Below are 18575 nucleotides of genomic sequence, written 5' to 3'. Positions count from 1 at the left end.
AAACTTCAATTTATAACCAAAATGTCACTAAAATTCAATTTACTATATAGTTTCATAACTACGGTTAATTATCATTAAAAAAAAACTAATAAAATATTGATATTTTTATTCTTTAGTATTAAGTTTATTAATATTTTTTTACTTTAGTGTAAAGTTTAGTAATCTTCTTGTGCTTTTGTGCAAAGTTTAATGACTATTTATGTTGTTTAACCATCCAAATTGTTAGCTATGTTAACATTTTGTTAGTTTTTTTAACGGTAATTGACAGTAATTATGAAATTGTATACTAAATTAAAGTTTAATAACATTTTGACTATAAATTAAAGTTTAATAATCTTTTTGTATTTTGTATGTTAGTACAAATTTCAACAAACTTACAACATATATTATTGTACAAGACAGAAAGGTGTTGCACCGTCCTAATTTTTCTGTACTGTATCATAAAGAATGTCCAACTGGTGAGAGTTTAATGCCCCACACCACTCTTTCAGCTCTATAAATACTCAAAGAAATGGAGGTGTGGTGCATCCCTTTCTCTCTCTCTTTCTCTCCATGACTGAAATTAAATTGGTATTTGCTAGTATTTTACTAGCAGTAATTTTGTTCCATTGTATTCAGTCTACTGAAGGAAGGAAATTGAAAGTGTTAGGAGGCAACGCATTCACTGCCTTCTCATCTCATGATATAATCTTCAAAGAAAAAACTAAGAAGATTGCCGAACAGAATAGCAAATTGGGTGGAGCCATACGTAGAACAGTCTATACAAATGACTCTGCACCTAAGGATCCAGTGTCATCAACAACACCAACCCACAGTGTAGGTGAGTCACAGCCACCGCCCCCAGCTCAACCTGATGACTTCAGACCTACCGCCCCAGGTCACAGCCCTGGCATTGGCCATCAAACCTAGGGCTAGGGTAACTATCATGGTATTGATGCCTGAGTATGTAATCTGGTGTCCACTCATAATGGTAAGGTTAGCCTTCTTTGTGGTAGGAACAGTCTCTCTATCTAATTGTATTATCTGTCCTGATCTAAAAACAGCAGTCAACGTGGGCCTTTTTTTTTTTTTTTCTTAATTTGCCGAGTAATGTGGGTTCCAATTAATATGGAGTATGTAGCTTGCATGGATCAGCATGTAAAAGAAATACTGCAATTAATGAAACTGTGCATTTATCCTCCAATTTATTTCCTTTTTTCCGATACATATATATGTGCATGGCAAAGCAAGCACACGGACACACACCCAAATACTAAAGGTTGTACAGTATATAAAGAAATCTCTCCATGAAGTCTGAAAGCCCAGTAAATGTTTTCTCTTTGACCCTAAGATACCCTAACTCTGGGTAGAATAACGAAATGAGGAGAAGATGAACATGTTGGGCATTGGTTTAGAATCAATACAGTAGCACACCAATTGGGAAAAAGAACACATGGAAAATGGTGTTGATGCAGCAAGCAATTCAAGATCCCCATACTTATCTGCCTCATATAGAATTAAATTAATTATCTTTTTTACTAATTTTATTTTGAGAGACAAATCAAAATTAAATCCTAACGCAACTTATCTGCCTCATGTTGCTTATAAGGAATGCATCAACATAAACTTGATCAAACTTTGAAAAAACTTGGTTCCAAAGGAGTATAATCAATTCATAATTTCATATGGAGTGAAAACTGTCCCCCATGCCAGATAAAGATAAAAGTGAAACTTTAGGAAACTTAAGGAAAAATTGATTCTTACTGACTCTTTGATGTCAGTCAAACTTAAATTCCATTAATTTTAGCACGGTCCTAAGAGTCTAAACAGGTATTCTCTAGCCCAATTATGAATTAGCCTAATTGAAGTCCAATGTGAATTGTCTCTACTTCTCTATGGGCTTTGCCCAAGACAGACAATTACCAAGAATTCCCTTTTGCTGAAAGCTTTTGTTGGCCGTTCTTTGTGAATCAACAAGAAGTAGCCCTTATTTACCTAGAAAAAAAAAATATAGGCCTTATCTAGCATTTTGCATGTAAATCAACCACTTTGTGACAACCGACCCCAATTCCTTCAGCATTCTGCTGCATCAGTAGCTTTCAAAATTGTATTAGCTTGCTGTATCAAATGGCTAGACACATATATATAGTTTCATCCCTTTGGATCAACTTTTTATTCAGGCTAAAACTTTGTACACTTATCATGCCATTTCATCGTAATCAATTGCACTTTCTTCTAACTTTGATAAGATTGGCAACATGACATTTATAATGTCAATTAATTTTTAAAAGTCATATTGATAATACAAAAAATAATGTGAAAAAATGTTATGATAAATGCATTTCTTGATATAATCCTCTAGCAAAGGAAAGATGAGATAAAATTCTAACACCACCTTCCTATAAAACATGAGATAGGCCATGGATGAATAGTTGATATGGTCATGTATAAATATGATATGAAATCAACCTCTAAAACTCAGAAGCATGACAGATCATGAGAGTCTTTCCAAGCAAATCAAAGGAGATTTTACTACTATGCAAACCAGTTAGAGTTATTCCTTGTAACACTTGAAAACTATTTTACAGTCTCCATCACATCATTGTTCAAGATTCCTCATAGTATACAGAAGTCATCACTATACACTGAAATGAATCTAAAGCTTTAGTTACTAGACCACCAAAAATCTAGATATTTTCAAATACTAAAGTAAATAAGTACATCATTGAACAGCAGTTCAATTAATATCCTGTCATGCGCGCAGACAGAACCTTAATCACAGTGCACTTGGAAAGAATCAAGACAGTCAAAATAATAATAATCTTGAACCACTGAGATTCTAAAGCAGGGGAAGATCCTTTTTTTTTTTTCTGCACAGATCACTGTCACTAGAGTACTGGTTACATGTGGTGTTATTAGAATAACCATTAATAACTAACTGTGCTCCAATGGTTACGCACTACAGCCTAGCATAAAACAAAATCAGATACTCCCATGCCAATAATATTGGGTTTTTAATGTTTAGTGGGTGGAGGCTAGGCTCCTGAAGTCAGGGAGCTTAGCACACAAGTCGTTTTAGAAGAATCTAAACTTCCACTCTGGATGGTGGGAGTGGGAGCAGTTGAAGGCTGGGCTGCTGATCTCGGACTCTTGGCGCTTTCAAGCCCGTCATTTGCTTCAATTAATTTAATAGTAACTAGATTATTGACTTCATTTCTGTGACAAGGAGGAGTGGTAGGACCCCTCAGAGTGCGGTGGATTTGGCGTGCTTGACTTAAACTTTTTGACTCTGGCAAGAGGTTAACTGAAAAGATACGCAAATGATATGAGCTTCACATATCCAGTGATTGTGGTATTAGATCGGTTTATAAAAGCTAAACCTTTCAATTAGTCCAAATGTAAAGTGGAGTTCTGTATAATTGATGGAAGACCTAGAAATAAAGTACCAAAATAAGAAAAGGAACCGTGTCTGAATTAAATTTGTCCTGGGTTCAATGAGTACTAATTTAGAACTGATTGATGCCATGTACGCTGGATCACCAGACTCCACTTTGGTAATGCTGCCTTCAAATTTGTCAAAAGGTACTCTAACAAGTAATTAACAGCCAATGGTTATAAAGTTGTACGAGTAGGAGGTCTTTGAAATGACGAATGCCATTCGTGATATAGCAGGCAGAGAGTGTTGAACCAGAGGACCTGAATAGACGAAGGCACATGTGACTACTTACTTACTGATACTTGCAAGCCCTCCATTACTATCTAAACTTCTTTCACTGTGGTAGGTGATCTAATAACTAACAAAATTTTCCTTCAAGGCACATGTGCATTATGCCAATGTTGCTTTCGCATCACTTCATCATTCTGGGACACCTAGCTTGGATTTAAAACCAAAAAAAAAAAACATAAATATCATCTTAGGGCATCTTAGGAAATCTTCAATATTGAGATGCCTAAATCACGTCAGGAACAAAATCAACTGGAAGAGGCATCCGGATGCAGAAGAAATGAATTCATCAGGTATGTTTCTATATCCCAAACAAAGAGAAAGACAAACAGTATCAGGAAACAATAATATGGTCTAGAATGTGATTTTCAAAGTGCTGGATCGTGATGTTTTTCACAAGACTTGTAACAGCTAGCGCAAGATAGTTTGGGGTCCATAAAATGCACGAAAAACTAATTAAGACCATTGAAGAACTCAATATCTGTTATGGCAGACGTATCGCATAATATATATATTAGCCAATATATAATGTGGGCTACGGTTTAAGGTGGTTAGCAACAAACAATGTAGAATTTGCTTTATTCGCTATTTTACAAATATAATAGCTAGAGAAAAAGCAGGGACTGTATGTCATATTGCCGAAAGTGGTATCATGCGAATCACTAAATGGGCTGCAAATGGAACATCGACTAACACAAGGACAGATGTATTTTGCTTTAAATGGTGGACACAAGAGCATAAAGCACATAATACATTCACATAAAAAGTATAAATCTGTAAGTGGAAAGTGGAGTTAATCGGCAGTAGTAGTATGGCCAAATCAGCTCATACTTGTTATTTTGGTCTATTACACTTTGAGATCTTCATCTGACTTTTGTCAAAATCAATTCACTTGCAACATATAAACATTAAATCAACATTTTTGCACAATGAATGGTCATTACACAGTGAGGATCAAGCTTGTTAAACCTTCCACTGTTTTTAAAGGCTCTGAGCAGAAAGGTCTTCTAGAGCTTAATTAAGCGCAAAGTGCAAGCAACAAAAAATTAAATAATTATAAATTAACTGCAAATAAGTTACTAGAAAATATTGTCAAGACAAAAAGTCAAGCTAAAAGAGAATAAAAGAGTCTTTTTAAATTCATTTTCAGTGATTTAGTCGAGATTAAGAAAGTCATCTTCTTCATTAGAGTTTATTTCTTATCGTCTTCCTCATCAATGCCATCTAATTGACTTCTTCAACTAAAAACTGGTTGTGAACTATAGACTCTTCAACTCTAGCCATATAACAACAGCGCACCCATGTCAAAAAGTATGACCAAATACTAATGAATCATTCTCTTATATGTATAGCATTGCAAGATATTTATATAATAGATGAATGTGTATTGGTGTATTAAGGTACATAGTAACACCTCTTTTTTTTTTGTAAAATAATATAAACAAATCAATAATTAAGCTTGCACTGTAGCTCCATTTGAGCTTCCCTTGGACAAAAAAAAAAAAAAGCACTAGAACTGGGCCCATATCTTGGTGCCTGATATCCTATGTATTTCCAGGTTCCAAACAAGGTTGACTCCCTTTGATTATAAATACCAAGCGAAATGCCAGGTTGTGAATATAGTATTTCCATCTCTCTCTCTCTCTCCCTCTCTCTCTCGGAGAGTTCGGAACCATTCTGTTAATCTCAGTATATGCAATAACAGAATCAGCCAAACACACTCCTTCTCTAGTCATGGCCTCTATTCTCCAACCTATCTATACCCATGCCATCCTTCTCATGATAATCGCACACAATGAAATTTTATTTACAGAGGGAAGATGGCTAGGAGCAATGGAGAGGGATAGTCCGATGCAATACAAGAAGGAAACAAGAAGACTTGGAAGCCGAGCTGTGAACTTACACCAAAACCCTGGCGGACATGGTCATGCATATGATCTTCCAGTCCCACACACAAGACATGCTCCTATCGTTGACCATTCTGTCATGATCAGAAAGAAAGATATTCCTCCAACCGTCACACTTGGTCAAAATCATGGATTTCATGTTTCAGCTGCAGTATATAAGCATGATCTTACACCTACCACGACAGGCAACAGCCCCGGAAACAGCCCTGGTGTTGGTCATAGCTTGGTAGGTCAGAAAGATGATGTTGGAGGAAACCCGCAAAGTAACGGTACCACAGTACAAGGTCACAGCCCTGGAGTTGGTCATTCTTTTCATGATAACAACGGAGTGTGAAATCCTTATACACAAATAGGAGTTCCTATGCAGTAAATGACCTCTCTTTGTCTATCTGATTGTCTCCATGCATGTCCATTTTTATTAAATCTGTTGTGACCTGTCTGTCGCTGAATGCGGCATACACCAGGCATTGTATTTCAATCATCCATGCATAGCCTCTTGTTTAAAATCGCTGAATGCGGCATTCATCTGGCATTGTATTTCAATCATCCACGCATAGCCTCTTTAAAATAAAGCTCAGCAACTTTCTCTATCTCTCTCTCTCTCTCTCTCTACACACACACACACACACACACACTCACATATGTATACACACCCATACAGACACATGAGTGGCGTAACTACTGAAGCAAACAAAGAACATGCATAATGCAGGAGAGGAACGACCATATTAGATATGAAGACCAAGGAATGATTAATTCTTAAACATCCAACTGTGGAAGCACACAGCACTACATTGGCTGCCTCGATGGGAGTGTTAAAGTGCTACTTGATTTGTCTTCTCTTTTCAATATGAAGAATATGGACCGACATTAATATGGCTTGATGATCGCAACAAATTAAAAAGCTAGATTAATGATTTTGTTTGCCAAGAAAGGAGGAGTGCAAGGAGAAAATGGACCTAACGTTGTATAGAGGATTTTTGGCTCAATCTTAAGGTATGCCATAGAACAACCAATTTTAAAAAATTTAACCATACCTAGCTAGGACCATAAAGAAATGGAAAAGATCTCAATTCTGATTAAAGATTAAACGGTGCAAAAAGAACCATTAATTTCAGTTTTTAATATTTTTCATCAACCAAATGAAAAAAAAAAAGATTTTATAAAATAGGCTTCCTAAATGTCCTCATATATACACACCAATCCCATTATGAGAAAATTAATCATTTCTCTATATAACATCTGTTTGGCGGATATTCTCGGTTCTATCAATTCTACTATCTAATATAACACGAGGATGGTACTAAAACATATAGCATCATCACCAATACATTGAAACATTCAATATTTAATAACTAACACTAATCCCTTACTTGTAGTTCAACAAGAACAAATCAAGTTTTAATCCCACATTTCTTATACTGTAAAAAGAAGAAGAAGAAGAAGAAAGAAAGAGAAAAAGAAAGCTTAAAAGAACAGTTCCTGATACTTATATTTTCCTGTAAATTAATTGCTTAAGATCTTGACCTAGTTTAAGATGTGCCCAATTGTATTTTCTTTCGTTTTTGACTTTCCTTACGAAGAGAACGGAGGATAAGCCACTAGATCAATTCAAAGTGGAATAGCATGAAGCACTACTTGACAAGCAAACTGAATATATCAGCAGCAGGAGAAAAGGAAGCTCATTTAGGAGTTATTACTTTAAAAATTGGGTATGTTTTCAGTTGGAAAGGCGTGAGGATAAAAATCTTCTCTTGGAATGTTGTTCTTGATCATGAAACTGATTACAGTTGCAGGATCTACCCACATTTTTTTTTAAATTTTTTAAAAAGGAGAGCTTGATATATTGTTATATAGGTGCTTCTGTGGAAATTTAGGATGACTCATTAATGAAAGGAAAAAGAGGTGTAGGTTCTGTAGATGGCTCATAAAATCATGTACCAGATCACATAATGATTGATTACCAATTACAGCTTTAATTCCTCCTGGACCTTCTCCAAATCATAAAATTTTCTCAGAAATACCCATTTGAGAAATGCAAGAAAAATAGAAAATAAATGAAAAAATAAGAGAAAGATAAGAGCAATAGTCATACCGTGATCAAAGTCCCAAATTACAATTTTCAGTTACTATGAAATATCTTCAATAATTTCTACTTTACGGCATAAACTTTTAGGTGACACAGAGAATGTAATAAGCCGTAAAGTTGAAAAGGTCGAATCAAAAACAGAATCTCCCATGGCAGGTTAGCTGGTTGACTGAGATCCCTTGAAGAATATGCTTAAGCAATTTCCTTCCATTATGTCCTAAGACAAATTTTCTAGTTAGTATCATAGTTAAGCCCCACGTTAGTATACATTTCAATGCAAATTAATGGGATTAGTACTGAAAAGGTCATTGCGGCTGATTAAAGTTAGATCCATGCCATCATGTGCAACCCAGCCATTATTAACATTTTATGATTGTCAATGGGACACTCATGCTATCAACCGTTGGTATATCTTTTGTTTATTGCATAACGCTACTGGCAGTCAAGATTGGCAGCTAGACATAAAAATACATACTTTTAGTGAACTAAAGAAGACCGCTCAGTTAATATATTGTTTAAATTTGCCGGCTGGTGCTTCAGGAAGAAAGGCCCCCAGAAGGCCTGTCACCACATTAATTCTTGGGGCATGTGCAGAAGGCCTGTCAGCACATTAATTCTTGGGGCATGTGTGTGATTTGGGGCAAGAACCATCTTGCTCTTTAATTTTTAGACATTTAAAGTGAAAAGGCACTTCTCATTGTTCTAGGAAAACAACACTATGAAAATTGTTGGAAAACTTCAGATCTCTGATCAGCGTCAGTTGGCTTGAAATGCATGTCATGTGTACTTCAATTGGCAATTCCCAAGATTGAGCGTGCCTAGGTATGCTAGCACGTGAAGAGAACACACTGCAATAAAGTTACCATAACTACCAAAAAGGGGCCAAAAGCAAAAGATCATAAAACAATAACAAATGGTATTAGAGCAAAGCAAAAGGCATAATTAATGCAAGTAAAGAGAAAACACAACTATGAGTAAACCAAGATTAACAAACATAGAAGAGAAAGAAAACTTTAGTTTTTTTTTTTTTTTGTTGAGTCTACACAATTCATTCAATTTTATTTATCATTAGAATTCTCATCACTTGCTCAAAATTTGCAAGAGTAAGGGTGTACGTACTAGAATATTGCCTTCCTCTTTACTCTTTTTGTAAAAAGGTTGTTGTGGCTAGAATTTTCATAGTTCACTTAAATTTTGAAACATCCCCTAATTTACATTAATATATTTGGGAGAACAAACAGCATTATAATTTAATAATTTTTTTATTCTAGATTCTCTTTATTAGTTATAGTCATTAAAAACTAATGAAATCCACCACTTCCTTCCAAATATACTACTCATTAATTTAGATTCCAGTTTAAACCTAAATTTGGTCAATTAGATATCAGATAATACCTCTTTATTTCATCAATTTCAGATGTAATCTCTTCAAATAATTCCAAAGCCTTCATGTAAAAATAGCAACTAAGTACTACCAAGAGGGAATGGGGGAGAAAAAGAAATAAAAGAAACAGAAAAGGCAGCCCATTACACCTAGAATAATATATGATAATGATGGCAATGGCAGTACCGTTGTACCGAAAGAGGAGGAGACAATCATCTTAATAAGTAAACTAAAGAAAATAAAGATTCGTATATAAAACAAAAGGCTTTCCAAATGGGACAAGGTGCAAACCCCAACCTTACCTTTTAGTGAATAAAATTGAGAGCACTTACACATAAACCGCACTTCTAGGCTTAGACCCCCCATGAAGCAGTTCTTTTAACTTCCCAATTTAGAAAAAAAGTGCAAGATAAAGAGGAGGAGAACACTACTCAAACAAGTAGACTGAAGGCAACACCTCGTGACTATTTTTTTATTCTACTTCTTCAGCATTACACTTTGACACAAATTTTTGGCTAACAAATTAAATCTATTTGGTGTTAGAAACAATAACCCAAAAAGAGTTGAAATGGGGTTCAAATCAACCATAATCTGCCAATTAAGGTACCCAGCATAGCTGTTTGGCTGCTACTACTAGCTAGAAGATTAATGTGCAGAAGTGGTTGCCCTTTTGTTTTGTCCTAATTAAACATATTTCTAGCGAGTATCATAGTCAATCCATGTTTACTCCAGATGGTGAATTATTGGAAAGGTAATTGCGGGTGATTAAAGCCAGATCATTCCACGTGAAATCCCAGAAACTGAAACTTTGTGACAGTTATTGGGACACACATGCTAACAGCCATTATCATCATATTTTCTGTTCATTGCAATTGCAAAGAATCTAATAATGCTGTCCGCAGCCAGAATAAAATAGGTCACAGATGGTTAGTCACAGGATTATATATTTAACAGTACAAGTAGTTACAAGAAGGAAGAAGAAAATTGGAGAGTGTTCGAACCTATTGCTTGAATTGGCATCGTGTATTTTAGCATACCAAGAGGCCAGAGTGGGCGCGTGAGCCAAGATGCCTAGGATAAGGATATCCTGCTCATTTTATGGCCCTCTCCATCCTTAACTGATAGCAGTAGTACTTACCTTGGATTAACAATTTGATCTAGGCATATTAATTAAATGGGTCAAACAGATCGTTTAGATCTTGTTTAGTCTAACTCGACTCATTAGTGGAACGGGGGAAGCTTGGACCTAATCCATTAACCAAACTAAGCACCTAACTCGACCAATGAGCTTGCCTAGAGCTGGGATGGGCCTGAATTTGTTAGGTTTAACGGGCAAATTCAACAAAAACCCGTATTAAATTAAAGAATAATTTAGTTAATTAATATATAAGATTTAAAAAAATATTTTTAAGAATGCAAATACCACTTAGTTTGAAATTGAAATTTTTAATAGTTTCCATTTTAAATTTAAAAGCTGTATTAAAATTTATAAATATATTTAAAAATTATAAAAATTACTTGATATTTTGAATTTAAAATCTAACTTTCGTGTACGAGAGATATATATTTATTTATATATTTAAAATGTCTTTTAAAGTGATTATGACTTTTGTGTAAGTGATATTAGTTTTCTAATAAAAAGATTATTGTTTTTTGTTTCTCAACGAGGCCTAAGGGTATGACGAAGATTTGGGTTTATCTTCATAGGGTTCGGCCCAAGATTGAAGTATAGTCCAAATATACCATCGATTGACAGCCCATTAAAAAGTCAAGCCATAAGCCTTTAATTAAGTTTTTGGAGGAGAAATGAGCTGAGCCCATTTGCTCAAGGCTTAAGGAAGCCCAAGCCCAAGCCAAATGGCTCCCCAATCATGCCCTAGCACCGTCATATAAAAGGCAATTTTCTACTTTTTTTTGCCTTTATTTGACGGTCGAACTCTCTCTCTCTTTCTCTCTTTGCTCTCCCGATATTTTCCTTTTGATGTCCAATCTCCATGAATCGATTCTTCCCTTTTCAGCCATATCTCCTTTTCCATGGCAGTGGTATTCTTTTCCTTTGGAAGCCCTTGGTCGATCGGTGAGTAGCTATTATTTATTCGGTTCGGCAAATCCTTTAGAGGTAAGCTTTCTGGTACTGCTTTTCGTCCCATATCTTCGTGATTGTTCTTGTTCCTTTGTGGATCTTGCTGTGAACATAACCTGTGTGGTTTTTGGGGAGAAGATTTGGTTTTCTGGTCGAGAGGGTTTGGACTCCGATTTAGGGGTTTTCGTGGCTTGGTTCTTGTGTGCTTTCGTGAGGCTTGGTGTCCCTATTTTTTGGAGTTACCTGGATGGTACACACTGAACGGATCTAGATTTGAGCCTTGATGAGATATTGTTACAGGGAGTTCTCTTTTGTTTACTCTTTTGTGATCTTGGTTGTTTCGATATCTGTTTTGGTTTTACATATATTTTGTTCTAACCTTCTGTTTTGATAAGTTCTTCCGCAACAAAGATACAATTGATTATTTATAAAGTATTAGATATTACATTAAATATCAAATTTTAAATTCAAAATTTAACTGGGCCCGAGCACCCGAACCAGCCTGAAAATGTTAAGCTGAACTCTGTAAATAAAAAAGAATGCAAGTTAAGCCAATTTGAGCAGATTTGTAAGGTGACACTTTTATTGGACAGATTGTATGGCTGCTGGCAACATGGAGCCTGGGAGGCCCATTGCGCCTCTTAAATTGCTCTACATCCCTTAGTTTTTTGGATTTGAAATCACTCCTTCAGCGTTTCCAATTATATTCTACTCACTCACTCGTTCCACTACATTTTGTGATAGAAACACAGAGAGAGAGAGAGAGAGAAGAAAAGAAAAAGGAAAACCCAGTAAGTCCCTAAAGCTGAGGAAAAGCACGACCTTTTAAGTGCAAAGGAATATTTTGTACATTTGGAGGCTAACAAATGATCATATTGTATATTTTTTAATCCATGCTGCGACCATTGAGTTGTTTCAAGGTCAAAAGAGATCGACCATGAAGATCCACAAGTCACTTTGAAGAGATCTCTCATGGTATTTGTAATGGGTCTTGCAGGAATATCCGAAAAAAAAACAAAGAGAATAAAGAATTAGTAACCTAACAAGTAATCTGGACAGATCGATTGATGGCCAAGTATCCAACAGAACAGAATATAAAGCTAGGCCAACTAGTAATGGCTGAGATGTTTTGAAGCCTTTTATATTCATGGAAGGCCGGCCGAGGGGTTTAAACTGTTAGAAATAAATGGTTCTCTTAGTATATTAAATGCACATATCATATAAAATACTGACATTGTTTAACAGAAAAATAACTCTTATATCCATAAGTGATGATGAAAGAAACTTGATTGAAATGACAAGGACAAATATGACAAATGCACCGGACCAATTCTTTCTCTTCTTCTCTTCTATTATGCCTTAACCCTTTTTCTTAATGGGAAGAAAATGCTCTAATAGATTGTGTAAGAAAGAAGAGGGGACCAAGCCATATATATACAATATCAATAGGTTTTACCCATCACAAAATGTTATTAAGCCTACATTTATTTCACAAATCATATATATACAAATGGGCTTAAACCCATTAAAGTGCACCAAATCCAATATCCAATTATGATTACATCGCATTATTAATTTATAGTCCAACTGACTTTTATTAAAACAAGATCTAATTAAGATTGCACACATTAATAAAAAATTCTAACATAAATCCCTAAACATAGCCGTCCAATTCCACGTACCTTTTGCTTTCTTTTCTATATCTTCCACTCTCTCCCACGACTGAGGACCCCTCCTTGCATGGCTTTATGTGTGTGTGGGTAATGAATGCTACAGTGTAGTGTAGAAGAACAAGTACAATAGTTAACCTCTTTCTCTCTTAGCTTATGATATTGATCGATCATGGAAAAATCTAGAGTACTACCATGGTGTGGACTACTAGAGCTTTTCTTCTTATTGTTCTGGTTCTATGTGCCGAATTAGTTTTGTGTGCTGATGGCAGGCATTTGAAGCGGAGGCCATGCAGCAGGCAAAGTAGCTGGAGGGATCATGAAGAGAAGATGAATTTAAAGGAAATTAAAAGTGATAGAAAGCCATCTTCATCCACATCCAGTGGCAATTATAAGAAGGGCGGGCAAAGGCATGAGGAGGAAGATGAGAAGGGTCTTCGACCCACTCCACTAGGTCACAGTCCAGGCGTTGGCCACTCTCTTAACAACTAACTGATGGATCGATCTTCATTAATTAATGGGTGGTTGTTCTAATTAGGGGCGGATGTAGAGGGGGCTGACACCGTAAAAATATATATACTACAGTAATATATATATATATATATATATAAATATATAAAAGTCCAGGCACAGCCCAAGCCCAAGCCCCCTCTGCATCTGCCCCTGGTTCTAATAATTCATATTCCGCTGTGATGCATCCAAATAAATGCCATGTCTCAAACTGTACATATGAAGTTGTTGCTTTTGTTCTCTATTTCTATCTACTTCCCGTTTGATGAAAATAGATCTGAGCATCTTCAAGCCCTTTTTTTTTAACACATACAGGCAGCCCAACCAAGAACATCATAAGTCATAACAAATGGGTTGTGGGTCATTGGGATTGCAAACCCAAGACTTCCCATAAAAGAATCAAAATGACAACAAAAGATCAATTTGCTTTAATTCAAAAATATTAAATTTCTTGTCTTGTTTTCTCATTATAAAATTTCTAATTTAAGCTTCATACACAAAAGCAAATATCTTTAATAATACTATAGTTCTTTCATTTTTTTTGGGTTATCTACCAATGAGGATCTATTAAACTTTTCAAACTCCAAAGCCTTAGTCTTAACTACAAAAGAGTTAAACAAAATAATAATAATAATAATAATAATTATCAAGCTAAGTTGAAGTTAATAAAGTAAAATAACTCATAACAAAAATTACCAACAACTCTCCACTATATATATAATTAACAATTTCAGCACATAAATAATTTTTCATAACTTTCCATACACGGGTAACTTTTCACTTGCAAATAACTTGTCATACATAAAAACAAGAGTTTCTACCGTAACAATTAATTATAAAAATTTTTAACCAGGAAACTTCACGAGAACGCCTTAAAACACACTAGTGAACCAAGGGTGACTATTATATATAACAGTTTAATTCACGGTGATCACATTTTATTATTAATGTCAATTTGTCAGCCCTTAAGGTGTGTACAAGGGTAAGTGCATAGAAATCTGTTTGTGAACTCATCTTTGCAAATGTTCAAACCCTAATTATAGAGAAAAACAACTCTATATATGATACATAATTACCACCAATCCAACCCTTGAGGATTGCTAATAATTTTTTTTTTTTTTACCTATGCCTAATTGTTAGAAATTTCTTCAAATTTAATAAAACTTTAAATTAAAATATCACATAGTGAGGCATGGAATTTACTATATAGCAATCAACCTAGGATTTTTTTTTTTTTTTTTGTGGGTACATAATTAACCAACCTAGTTACTTTGACACTGTTCTTTCTAGGAAATGGAGAGTGTTTGCTAGTCTTTCCCATATACTTAACTGCTCAAATCTTAACGTGTATATCATTGACAGAGAAATAAGAAATTTCCAGTAAGAATCGAGGCAAATGGTGCATCCAACTTGGTGTAATACACACATAAATAAATGTTGATAGTGAAGCCCCAACTCAAGGCTGCTGGACGGAAGGCTAGTGGGCTTGACCCACTTAGCAACCTCCAGCAGTCTCTTAAAGGATGGATGGCAATTGGGCTTGGCCCATTCAGCAACCTCCTGCGATCCGTTAACTCGATGGCCCATCCAATGCTCTCCCATATATAAAGCTCGGTCTTCGTTTGTTACAACAGCATTCGTCCTTAGCCCTAAATCTGCTTATTTTCTCTCAGAACCGATCTTCTCTCTTGGCTATTTAAAACCCTAGCTGCGACTCATGGAGATACGCTGGCGCTCTCAGATCTCTTCCATCTACTGCTGTCAACCTTACCTTTGGTGTTGTTTGAGTCCTACAGATCTTGTGTGTTGGCTCGTTTATGGTTGTAAGCTATTTCTGTCACTGATTCACATATTTATCTTGCTGTATTTTGTATTGAGCGTTGAGGAGTTGAGGGTGTATATCTATCATCATTATTATAGTGCAGTGAGCTCCCTTAAACCGGAACTCAACGTGGATGTAGCCCTATTTTAGGGTGAACCACGGTAAAACCTTGTGCCTCTTCTTTTACTGTTTTTATGCTTGTGTAGCTTCGATTTATCTTGTGGGAACAAACTGTTATTTTTCTTCCTGTGTTAGAGGTGGTTGGGATATTTTGTATGTGTGCATGTGTACGCCCCAGCCCAACAGTGGTATCAGAGCCCTAAATCGATTACCTTGTTTATCTTGCTGTTTGTTTTCTGTTCGTGTTTGGGTAACTGTCCTCTAGGGTTTTTTATGAGAGATTCAGTCAGTGAGGGTTTACTGAGAAAATCTCTAGTAGTGACCAGGGGTTAGGGTATCCGATTGCAAGATGACTACCACTAGGTTTGATATTGGGGTTTTCGATGGTAAAGGGGATTTTGGGAGTAGGAAGAAAAAGATGAGGGTTCTGCTCTCACATCATAAACTGGTAATTGCCTTAGAACCAGATGATAGGAAATGGACTAGGGAACAATTAGCTCAGACAGCTGAGATTAGGGAAGAGGCTTATAACCTTATTTTTCTGCATCTAGGTGACACTGTCATTCGAAAAGTAGATGGAATAACCTCACCTCTTGACCTTTGGAATAAACTAGAATCTTTATATGCTGTTATGGCTGCCCCTAATTTAGTTTATCTCAAAGGTCTGTTATTTAATTTCAAAATGGACACCTCTAAGTCTATGGATGAAAACATAGATGAGTTTACTAGGTTGTCTCTTCTTCTAAGGGGAACTGATCAAGCATTAGGAGACACTAGTGAAGCAATGATCTTACTAAATTCTCTGCCTGATGATTATAATGTGGTAAAACATGCTCTCCAATACACTGGTATAGTCCCTACACTTGAATTAGTTATTTCAGGGCTAAAGGCTAGAGAACTAGAATTAAATGCCTCTAAGAAACATGGTAATGCCCTATTCACAAAAGGGAAATTTCATAAGAAGCAATTTAATTCTGAACCATCTAATGGATTTAACTCTAAGGGCAAGAAAAAGGATAACAAAGGAAAACAAAAACCTAAATGGAAATGTTATCATTGCGGTAAGGAAGGCCATATTAAAAAGTACTGCTATGACTTAAAGAGACAAAATCAAAAGGCAAACCCAACTGATCCTGTAGGAACCTCAAATTGTTTAGCAGAAGTCTTAACTGTTTCTGAAACTTCCTCTAGTGAATGGATTATGGATTCAGGATGTTCCTTTCATATGAGTCCTAACCTAGAATGGTTTCATAACTTTGATGATAATGAAAAGGGAACAGTTTATATGGGAAACAATCATTCATGCAAAGTAGAAGGCATAGGGGACATATCACTTAAACTTCATGACAACAACTTAAGAATTCTCACAGGGGTAAGATATGTGCCAAATTTAAAAAGAAACCTAATATCACTTGGTACTTTAGATGAACAAGGATTATCTTATAAAGCTGAAAGAGGTTCATTGTTTGTATTTAAGAATGATAAGTTAGTTCTTTCTGGTACCAAGAAAAATGGTTTATATGTTTTGAATGGTTGTTGTTCTTCATACTTGCCTGCTGCATGCACTGTTAAATCTGAGGGAACAGATCTATGGCACTTGAGACTTGGTCATATGAGCTTGAAAGGTATGCAGGCTTTATCAAGCCAAGGCTACCTAGGTTCTCTAACACCTGACTCTATAAATTTCTGCGAGTCATGTATCCTTGGCAAGCAACGCAGGTTGAGCTTCCCTAAAGGAACTCACCTTGCGAAGGCATGCCTAGAATACTTACATGCAGATCTTTGGGGTCCATCTCAAACACCTACTCAAGGTGGAAACAGGTATTTTCTCTCTATTATTGATGATTATACTAGGAAGGTCTGGGTTTTCTTACTTAAATCTAAAGATCAGACATTAGACAAATTTAAGTCATGGAAAACTCTAGTAGAAAATCAATTAGAAAGAAAAATTAAAATTTTAAGAACAGATAATGGGTTAGAGTTTTGCAGCAAAGAATTTAACGAATATTGTAGTTCCCAAGGCATACTTAGGCATAGAACAGTAAGATATACACCCCAACAAAATGGGGTAGCTGAGAGGATGAATAGAACTTTATTAGAAAAAGTCAGATGTTTATTACTTACTGCAAACTTGCCTAAATCTTTATGGGGGGAAGCACTAAACACAGCTGCATATATAGTAAATAGGAGTCCTTCAACCACATTAAAACTTGCTTGCCCAGAAGAAAAATGGACCAAGATAAAGCTAAACTACAATCACCTTAAAGTTTTTGGGTGTGAGGCCTTTGCTCACCAGTCTGAGGGTAAGTTGGACCCTAGATCTAAGAAGTGTATATTCTTAGGATACCAAGAAGGGACTAAGGGATACCGGCTATGGGATAGGACTTCAGGTGGAGTAAAAATTATAATAAGTAGGGATGTTGTATTCAATGAAGATAACTTCCCTTGCAAATCCTCAAATAAAATAGAAGAAACTTCAGAACATCATGAACATAGAGGTGGAAATTATATTGAGGTGGAGCACCGAGCTGGTACCCATGACCAGCTGACAGTACCTGATCCTCAGGAGTCTGATCCAGTATTAGACAGTAACTTAGGAGAAAATTTTGAGCACTTAGAAGAAAATCCTGAGCCTAACCATAGTGAAATTGAAGTTGAAGAGGTGGCTGAAGACACCCCTCAATCAGATCTCAGCAACTATCAGCTTGCTAGAGATAGAAGTCGTAGAGAAGTAAGACCACCTGCTAGGTTTGACTATGCTGATTTAATCTACTGTGCTCTTATAGCAGGAGCTGAAATGAAATCTACTGAACCCTCTTGTTATGAAGAGGCCATTAAATCACATGAACACCAAAAATGGAAACAAGCCATGGATGAGGAAATGGCATCTTTAAAATTAAATGGAACATGGAAGCTGGTTGCAAAGCCTAAAAACCATAAGTTGGTAAAGTGTAAGTGGTTATATAAACTGAAAGAGGGAATGAACAAATCTGATCCTATTAGGTATAAGGCTCACCTAGTTGCTAAGGGGTTTACCCAAAGGGAAGGGATAGATTATACTGAAATTTTTTCACCAGTTGTAAGGTTTAAAACAATTCGATTGATGCTAGCTATTGTTGCTCATTTTGACCTAGAACTAGAGCAATTAGATGTTAAAACAGCTTTCTTACATGGGGACCTAGAAGAACTTATATATATGGATCAACCTGTTGGATATGTAGACCCTTCTCATCCAGAACATGTTTGCTTACTTAAAAAATCTCTATATGGATTAAAACAATCCCTAC

Source organism: Diospyros lotus, chromosome 9 (assembly GCF_014633365.1).
Source record: "Diospyros lotus cultivar Yz01 chromosome 9, ASM1463336v1, whole genome shotgun sequence".
Lineage (NCBI taxonomy): Eukaryota > Viridiplantae > Streptophyta > Magnoliopsida > Ericales > Ebenaceae > Diospyros > Diospyros lotus.
This window is presented reverse-complemented; position numbering follows the sequence as displayed.